This window comes from Tenrec ecaudatus, chromosome 1 (assembly GCF_050624435.1).
Source record: "Tenrec ecaudatus isolate mTenEca1 chromosome 1, mTenEca1.hap1, whole genome shotgun sequence".
Classification (NCBI taxonomy): domain Eukaryota; kingdom Metazoa; phylum Chordata; class Mammalia; order Afrosoricida; family Tenrecidae; genus Tenrec; species Tenrec ecaudatus.
This window is the reverse complement of record NC_134530.1, coordinates 121,561,241-121,586,745: the sequence shown is the minus strand read 5'-3', so window position 1 is coordinate 121,586,745 and position 25,505 is coordinate 121,561,241. Positions and strand designations below refer to the sequence as shown.

The 25,505-nt window shown below is 44.7% G+C and overlaps 1 protein-coding gene across 4 annotated transcripts in view; it reads right to left on the bottom strand.

Moving 5' to 3' along the window:
• LRRC8B (leucine rich repeat containing 8 VRAC subunit B) overlaps positions 1-25,505 on the bottom strand; it is a 73,781-nt gene that overhangs the window by 10,714 nt on the left and 37,562 nt on the right. For 3 of the 4 annotated variants that reach the window (XM_075558182.1, XM_075558174.1, XM_075558167.1), the window contains one exon: positions 2,722-2,822. The gene's annotated coding sequence lies outside the window, so the exon portion shown is untranslated. Of the gene's footprint in view, positions 1-2,721; positions 2,823-14,705; positions 14,734-25,505 lie in introns of those variants that run through there. The other variant, XM_075558188.1, reaches the window with a different exon arrangement.

Sequence of the window (25,505 nt, the reverse complement as noted above, 5' to 3'; positions counted from 1 at the left end):
CTTACATGAATCAATCTTTTTTTTAAAAAAAATGCCAGACCACCTGTAAAATGGCAGCGTAAGACAGATCGAGAGAAATCTCTGGATCTTGTAAAGCATTTGACAAGGAAAATACAAACTAAAAATAGTGGCATGTCACGCTTTCTCTTGAACGTTTCTTGACTCTGGAGCATTTCCTGGGGTTAGGTTTATCTCAAGATCCCCCCGCATGAGTAGCTTTATCCCCCTGTGCTCACATCAGTTATCCTTTCAGGGACTGGTATTCATTCTGCTTCAATGTCAGAATCCTATTACAGTGATCCTAGGATCTTTCAATAGCTTCTACTCTTGCCAGTCAGTCTCAACAGATCCCGGACCATCCGATCCTAGCCCACACATCTTCGTGCTTTCCCTTCACGGCATCCATCCCGAGAGGTGGTCAGTTGATAGGGCCTTTCGAGCCGCCACTCTACGCCTGTGGCTATAGCTCCATTTTGGAGGGCTTCTGGCTACACTAATAGGCAGGATTAAGACCTAACCTTCCCTTTGGGGGAAATATTTCGACTCTACTTCAGTAGAGGGTGTGAACCAAGCCACACCCCTTGTTTTCTTGGTGGCGTCATTAAAGCGGTAATAGAGGATGCAATTTAAAAGAGCTTCCCTTTTCCTCAGGGATATGGTTGGCCAAAGAGCACCACAGCCCCATCAAAGCCATTGCTTGGTGTCTAAGAGCCCTCTGGAACAGAGAGCAAGCCAAGGACCACTGGAAGAGCATGTCCCAGATCTCTGACTGATGTGGCGGAGGCCTCGGACACAAGATGCACCAGAGGCTTCGGCACAGAGCAGCAGCTGAGACTATAGGGTCCTTTCTCCTCATTTGGCCCCAGACTATGGACATGTGGGACAGTGGCAGGCGGGCTGGTTCCCTGGCCCATGGAGGCAAAGACTGAGGGATCACATATGTAGCTGAGAGGCTGAGAACCGGAAAGAGACTTGGCTACTGGCTGAGGAGACAAGTGTCTGTATTTATTACTACTTGGTGATGATGTATTGCCTTTGAGTTCTGTGTGGTTATTGCAATGAATTATTGAACCCAGCATTGGTGTAGAGTGCCATGGGAGGAATGGGTGGTGTCAGAATAGGTAACGAAGGATAGACCGTGGAGGCTTGTCTGATCTTGACCTTTTGGTGACAGGGAAGCCAGAGGTGGTGAGCTGTGTCTGTTCCCAGGGCACTTACTGCACATCCCACAATCCCTTATTTTAACTGATGGGCTGCGGAACCAGTTTCTGCTTGCCTAAATCCGTATCATATTATGCTTTCAAGGCCCTCTTTTGAATTTTTGTTTCATCATTGAATTCTTTAGAGTTTTCCTCTAGTTTAATAGTTATGGTTACATTAACTCCAGCTCGTGGTGAGACACAGGATTTCCAATGGCCGATTTGAGGGAAGATCTCCAGCCTCTCTTCTAGGTAGCCTTGAACTTCGGTTTGTTAACTGCCTGGACCACCCAGGGCCTTCTTCATCTAGTTTAGAGGGTCTACATCTAATTCCCGACTCTATAGTCTGCTTCACTCTACTGCAGTTAATCAGAGTAAAGTGCTAAGGAAAGGCAAAACACCCCAACAGGATTATATGGGACAAATGAAAAATCCTGCACTTGGACTTAAAAATATGATGGATGGGATTAGGAAAAACATTGCTGGATGAGAGGGAACAAGGAAAAAATACCTGAGGATTTCAGTTGGCAAATACACTTTGGGCTAATTGCATGACAGTTAGTATGCTAAAATACATACCTTGGTCATGTTAATAGGTGGACCCAGATATAGGGGCCACAGTCCTTGGGTGCCTCCCTAATGAGATCGCCTTAGCTCAGTTATAGGTTAAAGATTAAATGGGTAACAAGTGATCAAGAGATCATTCTCTACAGGCTGTTTCCTACGGAAGAACATAGGTAAGTGATGCTGCTCGGCTAAGGTAGAAGATGGCTCGGGGACGGGAGACTGTCTCTCTACAATTGTGCCCCCTTCCTCCTCGAGGAAAGCATGTTCCAGAGTGGGGCTAAGGGAGAAGACACTTCAGACAGTCCTATCTTAATTCAATCTGAGGTGAAGCAGCTACAGACTCTTCTGGGAATCGTTCAGCTCCCCATGTCGTGCTGCCTCTTACGTGTGTATGACTATGCTTCAAAAATGCTGCAAAGTAATCTATTTTTTTTTTGCCGCGGAGGAGAGTGGGCCGGATGACCTCTAAGGATTCTTCCAGCTTACGTTATGGTTTCCTTTGTTCTTCCAAAGGCCCGAAGAGTTAAATTCATTTAAGATATGCAACTGAAATGGACAAAGAATATAAAGGCAAACAGCTCTAGCAGGGACGGAGGGATTATTCAATAGGGAATACAACAATGCCATCGAGCAATTTGCGTGTCCTCAAACCCCCAAACTCTTTGCCATCTGGGTGATTCTGGCTTAACGTGACCATACTGGACCAACTGGAAATGTTCCTTACAATTTCCAAGGCTATAAATCCTTATGGGAGCAGTCAGCCTCATCGTTCTCCCATAGAGAAGGTGGTGGGGTTGAACCACCAATCTTGCCATTAACAGCCCAACACCTCAGCAATTTATGTCATGGGTGTTAAAAGGTAGACTAACCTGCTGGGTGAATTCTCACCAAAACCACAGTTAAGAATGCAAGTCATCATTGACTAAATCTATGCCGTTCAAATATTTATACTTACTAGCATAAAAAAATAAATCAAGTTAGTTGAATATGCTTCAATCAGGAGGTCTACACCTTTTGAAATTTCTTAGAAACACCATCTCTGTGAATGTCTTCATTCTATGAAAAAAGAACAGATCATCTTGAAATAATCATTACGCCACACACACACACACACACACACACACACACACACACACAGAGAGAGAGAGAGAGAGAGAGAGGCTAACTGACTGCTATGAGAGATTCTCTCCTTTATATAGACTTATCAACTGGGGCCAGTTCATTTGTCACCCTGGAGTATGTCTGGCAAACAGTGCCTAGGATCAAACTCACTGAACTCTTTCAATTATAGCTAAGTTACTGTAGAAATTTAGAAGGAACACAATCTACATGTATCTATGTCCGTCTGTCCTTCTTGCCTTTATTAGATGGCCTGTTCAAGGATAGCCACAATGCGATCTATGCATCGTTCTTATAATTCACATACCTATCTAAAGCCTTGGGTCTTCCAAAGTGAGGTCCACCAATTTCACTAGAAAAAGTAAAAATGTATATGCTTTTCCAGACATATCCCAGAAGTATGGCTGGAATTAAGTTCAGACATATGGCTGAAATTGATTGAAATTATATTAAAGTAGAATTAGATTTTATATTAGTTTTTAAATTAAGCATCTACTTAGAGGATCGTTGTGATAGTTTAAATTACATATCTATTGATCCTTGAGAAAAATCTGAAAAAACTAGAAATGTTTTAATTGTGTATCAAAATAGTATTTTGAGTACTTATGCAGTCTCTAAAAAGCAGCCAGGAATTTTTGCTATTTTTATGTAAAGATGAAATCTTTGTTTGTTATTGTTTTTGTTTTATTAAGTACTTGAAGTTTATCTGTGGGCACTGATTCCAAATAATATTTTGGATATTTTTGGCAATAATCTTGGGGCCTTATTATCTCTAAGATCAAAACGTTGGGCACTTCTGCAATGTACTCTGGGTTTACAAATCCCTGTACAAAGCCTATTTTATAATTACCTTATTTTTCTGCAAATAATGCATATTTTATATGTTTCTGTTAATCACACTCTTCCCCTGAGCTTTGTGAGCACACTGTTAGATGTGTATTTTAAACATGGTGCTGAAACGAAAATTAGCATGTTTAGAAAATACCTGGGCGTGGGGTGAGGAGAGCATAATTTGCATTTGTTAAAAGTAGAGTAATCAGCATCCAGTATTCAAATTGTTTTGCAAGCAAAAAAGACAGTTAATATGTCTAACCACCTAGCTTGCACTCCTAACTAACACGGTACCACTGGCATATACATTCATAAAACTAGGAATTCATTTTTAAAAGATTTACAACACACACTACATGACGGCATCTATGTTTTGCAAAAGACTCAGAACATGTGAAGCATTTTTCAACCTCTTCTACAGCCCTGCATCTCTAAAATGCCGGAAGAAAATGCACTGAATAATTCAAGAATCCTTCTCAGCCATCACAGTATTTCTGACATAAGGCCGTTCCCCGTTAGCACTACGAATATGGTCTTCTACTTTTAAAAAGTGTCTCTGCAAGGAGAGCCGTGAACCTCAAACTGATGGGAATATTTTTAAAGAATCATAATGACAAACTATTATGGACTTACCTGTCAGAGGACCATACCAGAGATATAGATTTGCTGTATTTATTCCAAGTACACAGTTTTTATAAAGAACTTTTCTGATTCATCTTTTTAAAAATATATATACTCTATTTCCAATGATCTAATTAATTTTTGGTGAATTCCTTGTCAATGAGAGCAAACAAAGATTCACTCTTATTAATATTTCGAATCATCTGTCATTTGCCTTGCTACCTTTCAAAACGCTCACATTCAAGTTTCATACTGACATCTCATTGAGGGATTATTCTTCTTCATAAGGACAAGGCACGCTGTGTCCAACGTTGCCCAAGGTGTCAACTCCAGGAAGGGACGAAGTTACCTCTAGAATCGAGGTTCTCAGATTCAAATCACAGGCTTTTCCCCCTACAGACTGCATTATCTCATCCCATCCCATTAATCACATCACAGGAATAGTTCTCTCAAAACCTAAAGAAATGGCAGACTAGGGAGCTCTCTTCCCAGTCTTACCCTGGCATGAATTAGAACTGGCCCCTCGCAACTGGAGCAGCAGACGACAAATGAGAAGTCACGGAGATTGTCAAAGATTTCATTTCACTTGGTTCTACAGTAGTCAATGCTCATGGAAGCAGCAGCTGAGAGCTCAAACAACATATCACCCTGAGCAAATCTGCTGCACGAGACCTCGACAAAGTGCTGACGAACAAGGACGTCACTTTAAGGACCAAGATGAGCATGACCCAAATGATGGTATTCTAATTGCCTTAGAGCCATGTGAAGGTTGGACAACAGGGAAAGAAGACGGACAAAGAATTGACGGAGTCGAATTATGGTGTTGGTGAAGAATGTCTGTCTGGGAAGAAGTACAGCCAGGGAACTCTTCGGAGTTCAGAATGACAAGATTTCTTTTCACACATTTTGGATTCGTATCAAGAGAGACAGGCCCTTAGAAAAGGGCTTTATGCTTAATAAAGTCGAGGGTCAGCCCAAAGGAAGAGAGTCAAGGAGGTGGACTGACACCATGGTGGCATCGATCGGCTCAAACATCACAGACATTGTGAGGACGGTGCGGGATCGGGCCGTTTCCTCTGCGGCGCAGAGGGAGCTCTCCGCTGGAGCCACCTTGACTGTATCTGGCATCAATATTCTAGACCTTCAAAAGAAGAATGAAAGCGCGTAACCTCCACAATGCCTCCAGTTATATGGCAAATCATCTACTTTCCAGCTAGACGGTTTCTATGAAATATTTTCTAGAGAACTACAGGTCTTAATATTTAAATAGATACCATCTGGACTTAAAGATGCAGGAAAAGTCTAAAGCATTCCTTTGCATTATATAATGCAAATTTTTCGAGCTGAAGTACTTAGCTGGAAAGAAAGCACAGTTGTCCCTTGTAATTACGGTGTCTAATATTGTTTGTGTATCTAGGAAATCTTTTCCAGGCCATCTTTTATCAAACAATGACGATTCGATCCAAATCAGATGGCTATTTCTAAGATACAAATAGACTAAATTAGATCAAAGAAACCTTTCAGAGTAAAGGATTTTATGGTCCTAATCCCTTTATTTCAGCGTTTAAACATCATTAAAATATCATAAAAGCGCTTTAAAGCACATAAATGAATTTGACAAGCTCACCCCCAATTCTTTAAGACTGTAACAGTAATATCCAAGTTAGGCATCGTAACTTCCCAGTAGCCTTTATTTTCCTTTGAAAGCAGTTCCAAAATAACCCGTGAAAAAATAAACGGCGGATGATCTGCCGGCATTGAGAGGCATCGTGCCCTGAGAAATGGAGGCTACTTCAAAGACCTCCATCTCAGACGCCAGTGGGGCTCCAGCCAAAGCTTTCCAAATAGGCATTTTCTACACTATTCTCATTTTAAATTTATTTAAAAACCGCCCTTCATCTTTTCTAAATGTTTTGTGCTGCTTCTCATCAAGATGGCTCTTGGATCTAACATGTAAATCCATATAATTGGTTTCTATTTCTGGAGGGAAATGCCTCCCTGCTGGGTTATTAGGGCTTTTCTCTATGCTACCCCAGTTCTCCTCAAATCAAGGTGCCTCTGGGTGGGCTCCATTCTCCAGACTTTTGGTGAGCAGCCCAGTAAATTAACCGTTTGCATCATCCAAAGTTGCCTCTACACTAAATAAACCACAGTGATCTGATGGTAAGCATTCAGCATTTCCCAAGCACTTAAATAATCACTAGCAAGACACACGATCTACCAGTTTCCTTCAGCCCTTCAGCCTTTATTTCAGATCTTGTCAGTACCAAAACCAAAGACCACACTCACTGCGATTGAGTCAATTCTGACTCACAGCAACCTTACAGTGATTAAAACGACCGCTTTGGGTTTCCAAGGCTGTAAAACTTTACGGGAGCAGAAAGCCTCAATGTTCTCCCAAGACACAGCTGCTGGTAGTTTAGAACTGCTGACCTTATGGCTAGCAGCATAAGTCATAACCCTCTATGCCACCAGGAAACTCCTTTGGTCAGTACAGTGACTTTCAAGTGACCTTCCCATAGTCCCAATGGACATCTCAACTTTGTCTTGGTAAGGTCGTGTTCTCTAGAGTTGATGTCCATAAAAATCACCTGGAGAATTTCACACACTACAACCTGCTCCACTCTCAAGAGGTTCGAGCGGTCTATTCCTGGCAGGGATTGCACATTTGAAGAGGCTTTGATTCTGCGGTAGGAAGCCTCTGTGATGCCAGCCATGCCTAGAAGCAGAATCACTGATGTGGTGAACAAATGTGAAAATGCTCACTATAGATTAGTGAGTATGCGCAAGATGTCTGAGCTTACCTTGTCTACTGGGTAATATGTCCCTGCATCTCCTACATGAACCCATCAGAGACTTAGGCGGGACAGGAAGCAGAGCAGTGACTCATTGACGGATTGAGCTTGGCAGGATGGATTTGAGGAAGGGCCAGAAACAAGGGAGCCAGTTGAAAGGCTGTCTATATTGTTTGGGCATGGATTAAGAATGGTGGCTGGTGCTATAAATTTGGAGGAAGTTAAAGAATCAAACATCACTGCAAACAAAAATTCAACACCACCTAGAGATATCAGATAGAAAGGTCCAGAGAGGCAGTAATGGAACAGATTTGGATTTGAGCCTATGCTATTACAGGCACACGTGTGTGTGTGTGTGTGTGTGTGTGTGTGTGTGAGAGAGAGAGAGAGAGAGAGAGAGAGAGAGAGAGAGAGAGAGAGAGAGAGAGAGAGAGATTCATTTTATTGCACTTCACAGATACTGTGTCCTCTCCCCCATCAAAGTGCAGGTTGGAGGCAACCCTCCATTAAGCAAGCCTACAGGACGTTGGATCTGTGTGTTACATTTTGGTAATTCTCACACTATTTCATAGTGCCACTGCACACTTACTGGCCTATCGTATAGTATAAACATAACTTTTAAATGCCCTGGGAACGCGGAACATTTGTGTGACTCACTTTATTGCCATGTTAGCTTTATTGCAGTCATCTGGAAACAAAATGGAAGCACCTGAGTTTTGCCAGTATGGCATCTTCCACAGTTTTTAGCACACAGTGCCAAACAAGTACTTGTATCATAAATGACTGAACAAAAAATGCAGGGAGCAACGAACCAGAAGGCAGGGGAGAACTGTACGAATCCCCTGCACTCTCTGGGTAGGCTGTCATCAAAGCGGCAGGCGGTTCACTGGTGGGGGCTAAAACGTAAGAGATGCGGCGGCTAGGACGTCTGGCTAACTAACCATTGCTGCATATTCCCAAACTTAAAAGAACAGGAAGGTTTTTATGTCTTTTACTTCACGTGGTGTCAGCTGGCACAAAGAGGGCTCACTCATCCGTGAAGCTGGTAGTTGGTACTAACAGCTGACTCTCCATGTGAAGCATCACATGGCTGTTTGAGGGTCCTCATAAAGCACAGGGCTGGGCTCTAAGAAGGGCGTTCCACACACAAAAGCACTTTGAGCATAAACTTGGAAGAGGCACACCGTCATGCCCCCATGCCCCAGTGAACAAAGAAATCGCATGGCCAGCCCAAATTCAAGGGCAGGGGAAAAGGGCTGCACCCCTCAAGGAGAGGAGTGGCCCCCAACCTGCAGACAACTTTAAATCACCATCAGCCAGACTCTCTGATCCTGCATTAGTCGCCGTCGTCCTACGTGTAAAACGCACTCAACCTCTCCCACATTACCCACAAGTCTCAGCTCACTGCGGCAGGAAGCTCAGGTTTGAAGTCCGGGATCTTTCTCTCCAGGTAGAGCTATAGACGAGGATCCTTAAGTGTGAGGCTTTGGGTGTAACTCCTTGGGTGTGACTAAGAGACCTATGAACTGATAAAAACAACTTATCTGCCACTCTCACCAAACATAAAAAAGGGGAGGCAGGAATAGGACATGGATACAGGACACAGGGAGGGGAAAGGGGACGTACAGAGCAGTCACTGGCTCACAGTAATTCTGCGACCCAGCTAGGCACTGTTGCCAGGGCGCTACTCTGTTGTTAGGGGACTTTTGTCAATTTAGGAGGCAATTCTTTTCTCTGTGGATAGACATCATTGGATTGTGGTTCTACCTGTAACCTCTTGGCACAGCATTCTGAATCACTCTTCCCTTTCCATAAGAAATGGCCCATGGTTGGCAGCAAAGTAGCTTTCTCAGTCTGCCTTTATTATTTTACAAATATAATTCCAGAAGGCTCTATATTACAAATATAATTCCAAAAGGCTCTTTTTGAATATCTTCTGTCTCTTTGAAGAGAGTGGTCAAGATAATAGAAATCTGCTAAATGCTTTGTGGGTTTCCTGTGAAGCCCACTGTGGTTCATTCCATTAGTAGAAACTACAACGTTTGTTGGAAAAAACATACTTACAAAGGAGCTCCTGTCTACAGTGGACAATAAGTCAGGATCCTGGGAAATCACACTGCTGGTCTTCTTAGAAGTTCTTCCCAGCTACCTCACATGGGTTACAAGGCACTAACCTAAGCATAATTAAAATCTTTACAAGGATTTTACCTCAATGCCCTTGACTTGATTTTTACCCGAGATCACGGTTTATGGGCAGTCTTTTGGAGTTGAACTTTGCATCTGAAGCCTCTTTTACTCTGAATACCATAGCTGGGAAGAGAAGCTGGAAATAAGTAATTTTCATCTTCTCACCTAGAAAGTCCTAGGTTGGAAATAATCCCCTCTACACTCTGCTTCAAGTGTGAACAGTTCCTTCGTTAATTCCTTCCTTGAATTCCTGGATAATAGATGAGACCCTCTGCTCCCATACAGATTTACAGCCGTGGAAACCCACTGGGGAGGGGCACTGGCCAGGAATCCCGTCTCTTCTCCATGCAGCTGGTTAGGCTTCCTCGCAGCAGGGTGGCCAAGTTCTGAGAGACTACGGAAAGGGTGCAAGAGCAGAAACAGCAGATTTTTTCAAGGTCCAGTGTCAGAAATTACTTCACGCCACTTGACACATGATCCCGCTAACAGAAGTCATGCGGCCTGCTCGGATCCAGTGGCAGGGAAGCAGAGCGCATCACTTCCTGAGAGGCGTCTGCAAAGGACGGGCAGCGATCTCCTAGCCCTCATGGGATGCCAGGAACGTTCAAAACAGTTGATATAAAAAAAGAAAATGAACCAACTGCCCTCTAGCTGACCCCTACTCACCGCGACACTGTTCGGGGCTTCTACGACTGTGGATCTTGACAAGAGCAGGGAAGCACGCAGACTCACGCTGGTGGGTTTGAACCAATAACTTTGTGGTTTACATCCCAGCACCTAGCTCATGGAACCACCAGGGCTCCTTGAAACAGATGCTGCCATAGGAAAAAGAAACTTTGACAGAATTTGGTGACTGAAGAACCGAAAATCTCTTTCTTCTCGATAATACAAGTAGGCTTCAAAAAGTTTGTGGGAAAAAAATTCCATTATCTTTTAGTCCCACTTTGCACGAACTTTTTGAAGCCCTCTGTCTTACAACATATTCAAGTTACGGCAAATTGTACTTAGGACTTTTAAAAGTGCCGTATATAAGTAGATTTTTCCAGCACTTTTTTTATTGCAGTTTTTGTGGTAAAATTAGGTGCCTCGGCTGATATTCCGGGTGCCTTATACTCGAGTATATATGGTAATCACCCTATCACTAGTAGTATGTACTATGTGTGTCATGTTGTAGCATGACATTTGTTGATGTTCTCACTCTCAGATGTTCAATATTCTTATGATTTACCATCAAAACACTGCCTTAGAGCAAGCTATGGCAAAAACAATGAAAAAAACAACAAAGAGGTACTCCAGATCAGAATTGTCAGACCAGAATTGTCAGACCAGAATTGTCAGACCAGAACCCTATCCTATCAGAGAGAAACCCGTTTGCCAGATGAGAAAGGAACACCAGAGCAAAGAGGAGTAATGGGGGCTTGAGAAGCAGGGGATCAGACATCCAAACCAATGAGTCTCAAGGACAAATCTGACACCACGGTCAAATGAAACAGGAAAAGTAAAGGAGAATGCAGGCTCGTAGCTACCATTCTGGGAGAGAGCTGAGGCGCTCCACTCCCACACACAGTTACAGTCTTGGAAGCGCACAGGGGCCGTCCTGCCCTGCATTATGGGGTCGCTATGAGTCAAAATTGACTCGATGGCAGTGAGTGAACGAACCACCATTCTACAGATTCTGACCCAAAGCTGTCAAATGGTAATCCATCTATGAAACAAACAGTGTTCCAAATATTAGGCAAATTATCCTAACCCTCTGAAACCGTACGAGAAAGGGATTGCATATTATAATTAATACCACAGGAACAACTCTAGACCCTAATTACCTCGACTTGTTCTGAACGTAAAGGAACACTGCTTCCCTGGCCCCTGTATCTACCACGTTTGGAATACATCATGTATTGGCCCTAGATGGCGGTTTTCTTTTCAGGAACAGGCCTCTCGGTTCTTGGATGCTTCCTGTAATATAAAGTGTGATCTGGAAAGCATTTGCAGCCACAGGAATAAGCACCAGGGGCTGGATAATGAGAGATGGTCTCATTATCTCAGGCATGACCCTGCTGCACTGTGGCTGTGTGATTTTATGTCAGGGGTGGAGCCCAAACTGTCAGTCAAGTCACGGCCTGGCGATGCGGCCATTTAATAAGAGATGCACTAGGAACGGCATCTCCCTCTGGCCCTTTGCCATCCGGTTTGCTGGGACCCTGTGCCCGCCTCCAGGGGTGGCCCATGAGGGCTGTCCAACTCTGAGTGCTGTCAGCACCCTGCCATGTTCCACTGCCCTTGGGCCCATAGGACTCTGCGCCCACTGGCCGGTGGTCTTCCTGCCTCCCAGTTCATCTGTGTCGTCCTTGGCCTGCTGCTCCCTTGAGTCTGAAGAGGGCCCTGGCTAGCGTCGGACCTATGGATTTGAGTTGGACTGAACTGGCCCTTCGTGATGTCAAGTTTAAGATGGTTGTAGATATTACATCCCTTAGGTCTCCAGGCCTTTCATTCTAGTCCATCTTAGCTTAGAAAGCAGTTCTCAACCTGTGGGTCATGATCCCTTTGGGGGGGGGGGAGGTTGAGGGGGGTGTCAAACAACCCTTTCACAGGGATCACCAGATTCATAACAGTAGCAACACAAATAATCTTATGGCTGGGGAGTCACCAAACATGAGGAACTGTATTAAAGGGTCACAGCACCAGGAAGCTTGAGAACCTGGTTTAGAAGCTCAGCTGAAGCTTATTAGGCATCATCTTTATAACCACAGTATGCTTCCCATGACAAGACAGGTGGCGGCTGCACCTGCGGGCATTACTTGGGAACCAAACCCAGTTCTCACACATACCAGGCACGAATTCTATCACTGAAAAACCCTTCCTTCTACCGACTTTCAATTCTTCTCATAGGAGTACAATTATAGCAACTATTTAAACCAGAAGAACCTTTAGGGACCAGAGTCCAACTCTTTGTTGTACAAATTAGTATGCTACAGTTCAGGGGCATTTCCACGCCTTCTCTAAGGTCACAGTGTGTTAGAACATGGGCCTACGGCCAGCTCTGAAAATAGCTGGGAGGTTGGCGGCACTGATTCTGATCACCACCCCCTTAAAGAAAATGGTTTGGGAGTAGGAAGCCTCAAAGATAGTCCAGAACATTTCATCCATGTATACACATGTTCACACACACACAGTTAGGAGTCCTGGTACCACAACACTTAGCACTCGGCCCCTCACTGGAAGTCGGTGTTCAAATCCGAGGAGGCTCCGCGGCAGAAAAGCCCTGGTGCTCTGATCCCAGCAAGAAGACAGCCTAGGGAGCCCTATGAGGCAGTTCTCCCCTGTCCTGCAGGGTCGCTGGGAGCTGGAACTGACCAGATATAGGAGTATATTTTGTATACACTGAAATGGAGGAGATGGAGCAAACTAGATAGACTGTAAGAGAGATTAAACCACTAGCCCTAGTATTTTCTCTAAAATTACCAATCATACGCACTCAGTCGTAGAGGGTGCCTAGCACGGCACAAGCCTGGGCAACACAGATGATAGCTGGAGACATATCCCACCTTGCCACCGCTCTCCAGGGATGGACAGGCCTGTTGTGGCAAGAAGACCATGTGTATCTGAACGCTGCATCATTATCTTATCATGTCACTTCAAGGCTAAAACGGTGCCGTGGTAGGTTTCAGTCCTGCATTTGGTTTGCAATAAAGAAAACGCCCAACAAGAACTGGTGAGGACATTGCTGACCAGCAGCATTTCCTAAGGCCAAGATTTTCGTCCTTCATGCAACAAGTCTTCACCAACTGGCGGTGTAGTGGTTACACACTGGGTTGTGAACTGCAAGGTCAGAAGTTCAAAACCATCAGCCATTCCTCGGGAGAAAGATGGAGCTTTCTACTCCAGTAAAGAGTTATAGTCTCAGAAACCGGCAGGGGCAGTTTTACCCTGTCTGACTGGGTCACTGTGAGCCAGCATGGCTGTGTGTGTGTGTGTGTGTGTGTGTGTGTGTGTCTGTGTGTGTGTGAGAGAGAGAGAGAGAGAGAGAGAGAGAGAGAGAGAGAGAGAGAGAGAGAGAGAGAGAGATGTGCTAAGGAGACATAGTGGGGCAGTGGTTAAAGCATTCAAGTGCCAACCAAAGGATAATGGTTTGCACCCATCAGCCATTCCTCGGGAGCAAGGTGTGACAGTTTGCTCCCACAAAGATTACAGCCTTGAACACCCACTGGGACCATACTATTGTGTCCTACAGGGCTGCCACGAGTCAGAATCAGCTTGCCAGCAGTGGGTTTGGGTTCTCTATGTTGGATGGAGTAATGGAGGTGTGGAGCTATACAAGGTGCCAGCTCTCCTGGAGCTAACTCTGCAGGGTAACATGGTAAGATCAGAAACGCTTGGAAGAACAGAAAGCTGCTTTCTGGGGCTCTCTGTTGAGGAAAACCATGAGGATGCAGCGCTAAGTGGGGCCAGGTGTGTGCAGATGTTGGCAGAGATCACGGCAGGAAGAGCCACACATTCGGCGGGATGATCAGAAAGGCGGACCCTCGGGTTAGCATGTCACAAGTGTGGGGACAGTAGAAAAGCCAAGGCTAAGGTTTGGATAATAGTCCATGAGTGACGGATAACCACTGCAGGATCAGAAGCAGGGGAGTGGTGAGATACGATAAAGGCATGTCGAAGTTCATTGTCAGCTCTGTGAATCAGCAAGGAAATGTCAGTATACTCAAGTCAGAGTATCTGGGACACCTAGCAAGAGAAGGGGGATCTTCAGGATGCTGTAAGCCACAGACCCACGGCCTTCACGTCTGCATCACCAGGCCTGTTCAGAGCTGGAAGACACACAATTAAGACGCATTCTGTACTTACAAGATGAGGGGGTGGTGCTATTGAACACAGTGTACAAATTCATTATTCATTAGATGAAAGTCAAATCTCTGCCCCAGAGCTGATATGAGATTAATCTTCTACAACCGCAAAAGCAGAATGATTTACAGGCAAAAGCGGAGCACCGGGCTTGCTTACTTCTCTGATTAGCCAATTTAAGGAAAATAGGGCCATTATTACTTACAGACATGTGGCAAACTGATTCTACTCAGACAGACACTGTCTTAAACAAGAATCAGCCAGAACACTGGCATGAGTCTAAGTCAGTCGGAGATACTGTGTTCCTTAGGACTCAGGTGTTCAACGAAGGACAACTATGAAACATACACCCACCTGTGTGCTTTCCTGGACACAAAACTCAAAGGATGGGAAGATGATGTCTTACCCAAATGTACGAGGCTTAAGTTTCTGTTTAAAAACATCAAAAGGAGTTTACTCAAGAGGTCTGTAAGGATGGAAATTGCTACCAACTTACTCATAATCATCTTAACCACGAGTTCATAATTCAGAATATTAATCTTACCCTATGTATGCTGGCCAACTGGACACTCTGCAATTAGTTTCTATTTGAAAAATTCCTAAAGAGAAATCATAAACATATTGTTATATTTGATGCAATGTAACCACTTATGTGGTGCTAAAGTTCCTAAGGTCTATAGTTACTTCAGGAAACATACATTTCTTCCCCCAAGTGAGGGAGAGCATCTTTTGCCATGGCACAATAGGCGTTAACGAATACCCCGAGAGAGAAACAGATCACTGCCACAAGGTAACTATCGAATCCCGACGTTTCGCCCGTTTTACAAAAAGAGAAACCCACTGGGGTCCTTCCTCTGTGCTTCTTATAGAAAACAGAGGAAACACAGAAGGGGGAGGGAGAGTTTAATATTTGGCATATTTTCTCTGTCTCTTTTTCTTCTTCTTCCTCCTGGCCTGTTACTTTTACACAATTATGCCAATGTAAAACCCAATGGCAGAAGAGTCTACTTTTTGCCTCTAAGATCATTGGCTATTCTTGATGTTATTGTGAAATTTCTCTAAATGCCACTTGTAATGGAAGTGCAATAATTCCTGAGTATATCATAGTTTATGAAATCAAATCTTTCCTTTCCCTTTTTATTACAAGCAACACTGTGAAAATCTCTGTATTCTGCTCAGATATTGCCTCTGCATAGGATTTCAAAAGTGACATTACTGGGTCAAAGAATATTAACCTTTTTTTTAAGGTCCTTGGTATGTATAAGATCAAATGACTTCTCAAACCTGTTAATCTTATTTTCCACGAACAATAATCTGTGAATGGCAATCTCACCAGATCTGGGAGTCATCATTGAAAACAAAAACCAATTGACTAATTCCATACATGAAAAATGAACTTACTGTCGGTTTCATTTGCCTATGTCTTTGACTGAGTTGGTCGAATGCTTTCCAACATGCTTTATTATACAGCCAGTTTCCTGTCTCTTTCTTATTTTACCTAAACCCAAGGAATCGTTTGCTGAGAAGCATCAACCGTGGCCCTGAATGGCAACTTCCGCATATTGACAACATGGCAGGTCAGGGGGAGGCCGCTGGTGTCCGGCAAGAGAAAAGACAGCATGCAGATCCAGCTTCTCCAGCCTGGTGAAAACCAAGCCCTCCACACTCCTCCGGGAGACACCAGTCTCCCCCTCCCCATCAGCACACAGAAGTACCAAGTGGTGGAAATACTCCATGGCTGTGTGTCTCAGGACAGAATCGTCCGTGCTACACAATGTAAAGGGGGACGCGGGCTGTCACAGAAACTCTGACAACCCCAGCTGCTTGTGGCAGCAGCAGCGGCAGTGAATTCTTCTGCTTGCGGAGCTGACGCATGTGACAAAGCTGATGCTCCCTGGCCCGTCAAAGACATTTTTGTCTTCAGGAGCATGACGTATTTGAACCTAAAAAGTCAACTCTATCAGGAGGGAGAAAAAGAACAATGTACAAAATAATGACAAAGACCTGGGAGAAGGGGAAAAAATCAACTCCAAGATGACTTAAAAACATCTTCTAGAAAATCTGAAGGCAACAAGCCTCTGGAAATCCCTTCCTTCTTAAAGAAGAGGGGGTTTCACCAGGCTCCTGTGGGTGACCATGGAAGGAAATACTCCCAAGGGAGCATGGGCAAGAGAACAACAGGGGACATTTTTTTGATAAGGAAGACAAAAGTGCCCAAGGCTTTTGCGTTGACCGCTGGGAAGGCTGGGTTGTCATTTCCTTCTGGCCAGTGGAGATAGCAGGGACCGACAGAACAAACGCCTCTGTAGCGAAGCGGAGAATTATCACAGCATTTTGGAGTCAGGATGGGTTTCCACTGGGTGAATCCAGACATGTCGGCTTACCAACCAAACGTGCCACCTCACAAATCTGAATGGAAAACTGCTGTCAACGCCAGCATGACTGGGTGCATTATCGTGACTGTGAGTCACTTTGAATCAGTGATGGACCACTGGATAAAGAAAGACCACTGCACTCTAAAATGACCTCAATTCGCATCAAACGGTGACTTCACAATTGTTCTCTTGCATAAGTTAGCCTTAATATAATGCAGCAAGACACTTCCAGGGCCAGTGGAAGTATCAAGCGGACACTCCAACAAGGACATTCCTATCAGGCCATTCTGTCTTCTGACTGGCTTGCCCACTTCCTTTCGAGACTATGAATTTTGGGAAGGCATGGACCACTGGGGTCTTCCAAGGTCTGCCACATAAACACTAACATTCTCTAAACTTGTTTTTATTTGCTCACTCAGTATTTACTAAATATTTACAGTGCAGAGAAGAGCAACACCGACACGTACAGTCAAGGGGGGGGGTTGATTCTTTTACAGTCATCGAACTTATTAGTCACCCAGCTTTCAGATGCAGAGGGAGTGATTCAAAATAAAACAAGTGAAGATGACTGGTACACATTAAAATTTATTTTCTTATTATTGTTATATTGTTTGCTTCAGTTTCCTTTACAGCAACCTTTGTAAGAGTCACCATGTTGATTTCAGCCCAGAGAATAGGCGGCCAAGGAGGAGCCACACCGGAATGTCGTCAAGGTCAACTTCACTCTGGGAAGGCAGCTCTTCTCCAGTCAAGCCTGAGGGGCTCCTAAGCCAGCAGCATCTGAGTCAACAGTCCACTGCTAAGAGAGAGGGCTCCTAGGGGCCAATTTTTTCAGACGTGGACCATCTCTTCCTACTTCCTACTCTATCAGTCTGGAAACTCTGCTGAAAACTGTCCCATGAGTGACCCTGCTGGTATTTGAAATGCCAATGATACAGCCTTCAGTATCACCGCAGCACACAAGCCGCCTCAGTGTGACAAATGGACAGATAAGCGGTTTGCATGGAAAGTGAGAATCCTACCTACTGAATCACCAGTGAGTCAGCTCATTTCTGACAATAAAATGCAAAATTCGTCATCACCAGTGTTGAACATCAACACTTCAGGCCCCACTTGGCTTCCAAAACAATGATTTGCCCGGTGTTGCTATGGTTGAGGAGTGCTGGTGGCGCCGTGCGGTAAACAAACACTGAGCTGCTAACGTAGGTCAATGGTTCAAACCCACCAGCCACCCGCCCCTTCATGAAAAAGAAAAAGGAATCTGTCGGCTGCTCTAAGTACGTACAATCTCAGAAACCCATGACACCGTTCTACTGTGTTCCGCATGGTCGCTATAATTCAGAACTGACCCAAGGGCAGCAGGTTAGGTTTGCTGCTGCCTGATTCTACCTAGTCAGTTTCGGCTCAGACACATCTTATTTTACAATAGAGGGAAACAGTACTTGGTATGCTGGGCTGTCCTCACCATTGTTCCTGTTTTCACTGGGTCCCTCCATCTCCTGAAGGGCTTCCTGTGTACCTTACCCTTCGCCAGCATCGGGGAAGGGCTTGGTAAGTCCATGGCACTTCTATTAAGCTGCAAGGCTAATGTCGGGCTAGGCACTGTTCTGCCATATCCTCTTGAAGCTCTGAGAAGCAGTCAGTGTGTAGAAGCTGAACACGTGCCCAGCTCGGTCTGACTACGAGTCATCTGCTACACTGCCTCCCCAATGAACTTTATAAAAAGGAGTTTCATAGGATGTGATTTCTTGTTTTTAAAACCTACAAAGAGAGAAACTAAATGAGACCATTTAAAAATGGGATATGTAGCTGTTCTGGATCATTCTTCAGTGTTCCATCTAGAGAAACAGATTCAACAATCTTGCTGCCCTATAACTTAAGTTTGACCTGATAGCCAGAACCAGAAGGCATCCTGGTTGCACATCTTACAGAGAAACAATTTCACGTCAATGTGCCAACAAGATGAATAAGACAAGTTTAATCTGCACTGAACTGATAATATTATACATGGGTTTCTTATTGGCACACCTAATCTGACATATTTGTTAACAATTATTCAATAAAGAATTTCCATGTGCTTTCTGTAAATTAGGAGTCCTGGTGATGTCATGGTTACACATTGAACTCTAATGTCAAGTTCAGCAGTTCAAAACTCCTCAGAAGAAAGATAAGGCTTTGCACTCCATGAAGATTTGTCGTCTTGGAGTCCACAGGGGGATTTGTACCCTGTCCTGTCGGGTCACCGTGAGTTGGCATTGACTCGATAGCAGTGAGTGTTTGAATAAGGTTTCTCTAAGCTAATTACTACATTAGGCCCACTTTTTATTCTAAAAACCAGATGAACATTTGCTAACAGGGGAGCCTTTCCAACACACCATCTACATACAGTACAGTGGAAAGATGTAGCAGTCTACTACTCAAAAGATTACGGAAGCGGAAACCCAAAAAGACAGGTCTACTCTGTCGTGGGGGGGGTCACGCGGAATCGGCATCAACTTGAGTGGGACTTGATGGACAAGGACGGTCACCCCACGTCCTGACGTTAGATAAGCTATCTAAGCATCAATTAAAAAAGCTCTCATCTGTTGAGATGGGTTAAGAATTAAGGGAGATCATTTTAAATCAAATGCTTAGCAAAGCAGCAGGTACTAAGCAAGCATCTCCGAATGGTAATTTACTAACAGAGGAGTACCTTTGTTTGAAATGAATCTTCTAAGGTTGCCTTTCAAGTCTGATCCTGTAACCAGAAACCAGATTTCATAATAAGGGGTTTGGATTTCCACTTAAATGAGTGATTTCCATGGGAGATTTTGAAATACCTTACTTGACTATACTTACTATCAAGTATTGTGAAATACAAGTGTACTCCCTTCAATCATTTAATACACAACCCACAGGGAAGGCAAAGTGTTGTGAAACCCAAACCACACCGGGCGAAGCAACATCTTAAAACGTTCATCTGTGTAGGTAATCCCCATTTCTTGAGGCAATGCCACTTAGTCAGGATCTATGCAGATCATGACAGACACGATCAATTTCACCCAAAGGGTCCTGTTTCAAAATCTATAATCACAGGAAATAGAAAAACAACGGACTGTTTTCAAATGGGCATGCATGGATTGTACAATGTAAGTGTACAGGGTCCCAATGTGCTGGACAACATACTAGCACATAAAAATATAATTTGATTGTCAAAATTTGCGTTGTCCATAATGCATTGGTTACTGTAATAAATACTAAAGATTTAATAATTTCATACAGATTACAACTCAATGTAAAAGAACTAAATCCTCACTAGACCGACAGACAACATCACAGGAAATGGAGGAAAAAAAAATGAAGTTTTCAAGGATTTTACTTGGATCCACAATCAATACCCATGGAAGCACTAGTTAGGAAATCAAAAGATGTATTGCACTGGGCAGATCTGCTGCAAAAGGGCTCTAAAGCAGCGATTCTCAACCTGTGGGTCGAGACCCCTTGGGGGTCGAATGACCCTTTCACAGGGGTCGCCTGATTCATAGCAGTAGCTAAATTATAGTTATGAAGTAGCAATGAAAATAATTTTATGGTGGGGGGTCACCACACCATGAGGAACTGTATGAAAGGGTCTCGGCGTTAGGAAGCTTGAGAACCTCTGCTTTAAAGTATTAAAATGCTAAGATGTCATTTTGAAGACTAAGGGTGTCTGATCCACGCCGTGCAATCTCTATCTCCTCAGATCCATGGGCCACCTGGACAATGAGCGAGCAAGGCAGAGGCATCGATGCCTTTGCAGGGTGGTGTCGGTGAGGACAGCCTTTGGTTTGCTGTGCATACGGTCACTCTTGAGCAGGAGCTGACCTGGCGGCATCCAACAACCGCACCAACGTGGGCTGTCAGGAGGAGGAACGGATCTGCGTTGGAAGTAGCATCGTCAGAATGGTCTTTAGTAGCAAGGGTGGTGACTTACCCCGTGTCCTTTGGACACATTCTCAGGAAGGATTAAAACACAAAGGAGGGCATGATGCTTGCTGAGTGCAAGGTCAGCCAGAGGACGGAGCTCAACGACGCACTGACACTGTGGTTGCAACACTGGGCTCAAACAACTGTGAAATTGGTATGGGAGCAGGCCGTGTTACGTTCGGTTGTGCACACGATCGCCAAGAACTAGAGCCAAATTTATGGGACCTCACAAGCACACACGGAGGAAGAAGGGAATGGAGCCCTACGACTGGATGTTCAAATGGAGGAACACAGCCTCGCAACAGGACACGCTGGCCTAACAAAGAACACCTGACTAGGTGGGAGCCCCAAGTTCTGGCATGGCAATGCTGGGTCATTTCACTTCGTCTAGTCTGCGATTCCTCATCTGTGATGCTACCGACGGAACCCAGTAATCAATCACAGCAGTTCATAATGTTAGGGGTCGATGAACTGGGGCAGAAGTGGTGGGGGGGGGGGGAATCTGTTCTCAGAAACCACTCCTCTGAAGTGGTGAGAGTTGAGCAGTTCTTGGTGACAGTGAGGCGAGCTGCTGAGTCAAAGGAGGAAATTACCGCACCGGGAAAAGCATGAACTCCAGGGGGAATCCTGCATGTTTTCCCAGTCCTTCCTCAAACTCCCTGTCCCTGCCTGCGGTGAGGCCCAGCTGGTCTTTGGAGGGCTCCTCCCGCTTGCCTTCCTTAGTCACAGGTGCAGTCTGACCAGAGTAGTCGCTGTGGTATTTTTGTGGAAGCCAACATGGTGTGTCTCAGGAAACTGGGGGAGAGCTGGCGATGCGAGGGATAGAAATCAGTGGGGTGCCGAGTCTCTTGATTTCTGTTTCAATTGGTTATTGCTAATACTTTCCCAGAATTGCTAATACTTTCCTAGAGTTTAAGTTTTGTCTGTAGAAGATTGGACCCCAAGTTCTGTGATTATGTTAATCCCTAGACTAGCTGGGATAACCAGAAAGGGTGCTTTACCACGCAGCAGCTTGTAGGTACTCACTCAACCTCAAATGGGAGGCTAGGGCCACCTGTACCCCCCTCCATGCTCCTGTGCCAGGGATTCCGATTCCATGCAGCCCACCCCATCAGGGACAGGCACGGGGAAAGCTCAGGCACCATTGCCATGGGCATCACCCCAGTGTTGCCTCACACGTTTTCTTTTACTTCCTAGTTGATGGCAGAGCTTGTTACGGGAGTTCAGGTTATACCGCATCATCTACTTGTTGAGGGGTTGCCCTGGAGATCTTCTAGAGATGCTTCAGGGTTGTGCACACTGCCCAATTGTGATGACTACTTTTTAGGGTCTCCTTGCGGACTCCAGTCCCACTGCTGGCAAGAGTGAGAGGCAGGAGCTGGTGTCTGTGGCATCACTATGGAAAAAAGGTGCCCAGGCCCCAGCCCCAGGCCTGTCTCCACCACCATCTTGCATGGGGTTAAGCAGATCACCCACCCAATCCAGGTTTCCATCCCTCATACTCTACAATAGGGACACTCATCCTCTAAGGAGGGCTTGATCTCAGTAAGAAGAGAAACAATGTAGAGGCACCTTAAACCACCAAACAGACCCACTGCCATGCAGTCGGTCTTGGCTCCTGCCAGCCCTGCACAAGGTTTCTGTGACTGTGCATCTGGACGGAAGCAGATGGCCTTACTTTTCTCCCCTGGTACAGCGAGTGGTTTTTACTGCTGACCTGTGATTAGCAACTCAACGTTTAATATGCGCCAGGCCTCCTCTGAAATCACATCAGCGCGAGGGGACAAGGTTATAAAGAAAGCGATTCTTTTGAAAGCGAAGCGATTTGAAGAAAGGATACCTTTGGCCTTGGAACATTATCTTAGCCTGAAACAAAACCATCCACGAAGTGAGCCTTATTTACACCATTTGCTTCCAAGGAAACAAAACAGCCAGTGTTACAAGGTCACTGACCCCCCCCTCCACACACACACACACACACACACACACACACACACACACACACACACACACACACACCACCCCCAGACGTTTCAGACTTACTATAAAGTCAAGGCACACTTGTCAAAAGACACAGCGGTCCAGATAAAAAGCTGTGTCCCACACGCGGTATGGCTGCGATCTCTCTCTCTCTCTCACTGCGGGGCAGCAACAACCCGAATAGAAAATTCCTCTTCAAACTGACCTCGCCATAAATGGCCACTTGTATTCTGTCAGCTGGGGATTTAAAGAAGGAAAGATAGAGACAAACAAACAAAAGTCAACCACAGTCGTTGGCTCACAGGGCCAGTGAAGTCACTCGCACTGATCGGCCCAACCCAAGGAGGCCTCTGAGACGCTCCACGTTCCCGCCAGCCAACACAACCTATCTCTTCCAGCTTCCCAGGAAGGTGTGGGAAACAGAGCATCAGACAAGAACATTAAGAGTGAAACAGATCGGTTGCAAAAGTGCAAGCTCTATGCCATCTCTATTGCAGGGAAAATGTTCTATTGTCACCTTGGTGCTAAGTCAGGGCTTCATAACTGCACCTTTCCCTGGACACGCTGACCAGATCCTTTCACGAGAATGCACATCAGTTCTTTATCCTTTCCTTTCATGGGATTTAAAACTTGTCCAAACATGGTGAGGCATGGGGTTTCTGCACGGTTTGCACTGAACTTTAGAACGGAGCAGGATTCTGTAGTTTTATTGGGTGAATGCAAAATCGAGTTCTCTTTGGGAATTTCAGTGTTTTGAGGATCTCCCTAGAGAGAGAAGCCACAGGCGCACTCTGGGGATTTAGCACCTGACTTCGGAATCAGGGCTATATGTCATACCTCAAAGATCACACTCAGCTGCACAACATGCAACGTCTCTTATCCATGTCCAAGTTTCCTCTTTGTGTGCAGCAAATCAATCTAGTTATATTTTAGCAACCAAATTTGAAAGGTGGAAAGAATCAGTTCACCAAGAATGCGAATGATGTTTGTATTTTTCTTTCCCCCTGCAAACAGGCATTGATTATACTGGAGTTCAGTTCCAGATCCGAAAGGTGACAAAGGGCCATAGTCTTGGGTCCTACCAGTCTCTTTTGATAAAAGAGAGAATATGTATTAAGTCTTAAATGACAGGTGGTCAAAGAAAATTGTCACATAAACACGGTTGGCGGCAGAACAATACAAGCTAGGGACTCGGACACGTGAATTATGTAAGGCAGAAGGGCTTGCCATATTGGTCCAGGATCGTCCTGCCACTGGCCAGCTCCTCCTGGCTCTGAGACAGCTCATCGCCTGGAGATGTGGTTTTTGTCCTTCAGTAGACCATACACCCCAGGAAACGAAGGGCGGTACTCTCTACTAAGATGGAGACTCAGTGCCACCCTCATCCCAGCCATTAGTCTAGCAGAGAACTCCCACCAAGACAGGATTGCCGTCACCGGCACAGAGGCCAGGGTTTATCATGCATCACATAAGGCACTCTAGCTGGAAGGGGCATATCAAGTAACTGACTACATCTCAGCACCTCTTTTTTTTCCCTCTCCCTCACCCACACACAAGAAATGCTATTTTCTATTTATATTTGACAGCACCATCTGTTTTTATTGCGGAACATCTTATTTAATATTTTTAAAAGGCAACAACATAGGCCCTGAAATTGGACAGAAGTAAACATGAAGAGTGCCCTGTGTGCCACCAATTCGTGTCATAGCCAGAGACGGGTTACCAAGAAAAGGGACAAGCGAGTGCCCATCTTGGATTCACTCTGATGCCCTGTAGGTGCGACCATCATGACCTACTTTCTGCGTGCGCACAGCGCTGCCCCAGATGCTGCAGGAGTTCAAAAAGCATCCAGACTCAGGCCTGACGCTCGAAAGAAGTTGATGCATTTGGTGGTAAAAGGCATGAATAAAAGACAAAGCGAGTAAATGGCTTATAAAAGCTGCATCTTAACGCAATATACACCAAGGAAGCAGTAGTCAGTACATATGGAACATGAGCTGGGTCAAGAAAATGGAAAGCGTTTATATAGATGGGAGGGAAAGGGATGAAGGATGGAGCTTGGGAGAGTAGTAAACTATACACTATTTTATAAGGAAGAAAAAATAAAAGAAGTAAGAGGGTAACAAGAGAAATGAAATGAATTATGTCACAGACATCTATATGAATGGGGTGGGGTTTCTGAAATAGAAACGCAGGGAGATAATAGTAGACAGTAGATAAGAGTCAGATACTATGGAAAGTCTTGAATGACAGGATAAGATTTTTCAAGTTATAGCCCAACCCCAGGATAAACCAGATACCTGGGAAGTGATTGTTTCAAAGATCAAAATATCACTTTTACAATGAGTAGCTAAGGAGTTCAGGTTTTATTGCTGGTTTACCACTGACCCTTAGCCCCAAGGTGGCAGTGCACACCCCCCAGTCATTCTGAGGGGTAAGATGAGGCTGAATCTCCTGTAAAGGTTTACAGTCTCAAAAAGGCTATCTCGAATCACTATGAGTTGGAATAGCAGTTGAGTTTGGTTTACTTCCAGTTAGAGCAGGGAGAGATCTAGACAATCATATCGATCAGCGGTTCTCAACCTGGGGGTCAAACGACCCTTTCACAGGGGCCGCTTGATTCATAACAGTAGCAAAATAACAATTATGAAGTAGCATAAAAAATAATTTTATGGTTGAGGGGGATGGGTGGTCACCACAACACGAGGAACTGTATTAAAGGGTCGTGGCGTTAGGAAGCACCACTAATACCGAGAGTAGGGAGTGATACCTACTGGCAGGGAGAATGGTAAGAAAATACAGTAGGTCTGTAGTAGTATACTAGGAAAACGAATTTGAAAGCAGGAATAATTGCTTAGAGGGGGCTGAGATTAAGAGATGACCTAATCTAGATGAGTTATATACTACACTACCGTATATACTTGAGTATAAACCGTCCCAAATATCAGCCGAGGCACCCAATTTTACCACAAAAACTGCATTAAAAATGTGCTGCAAAACTCGGCTACTACAAGAGTATATATGGTACCTTGTAGGACAAGACA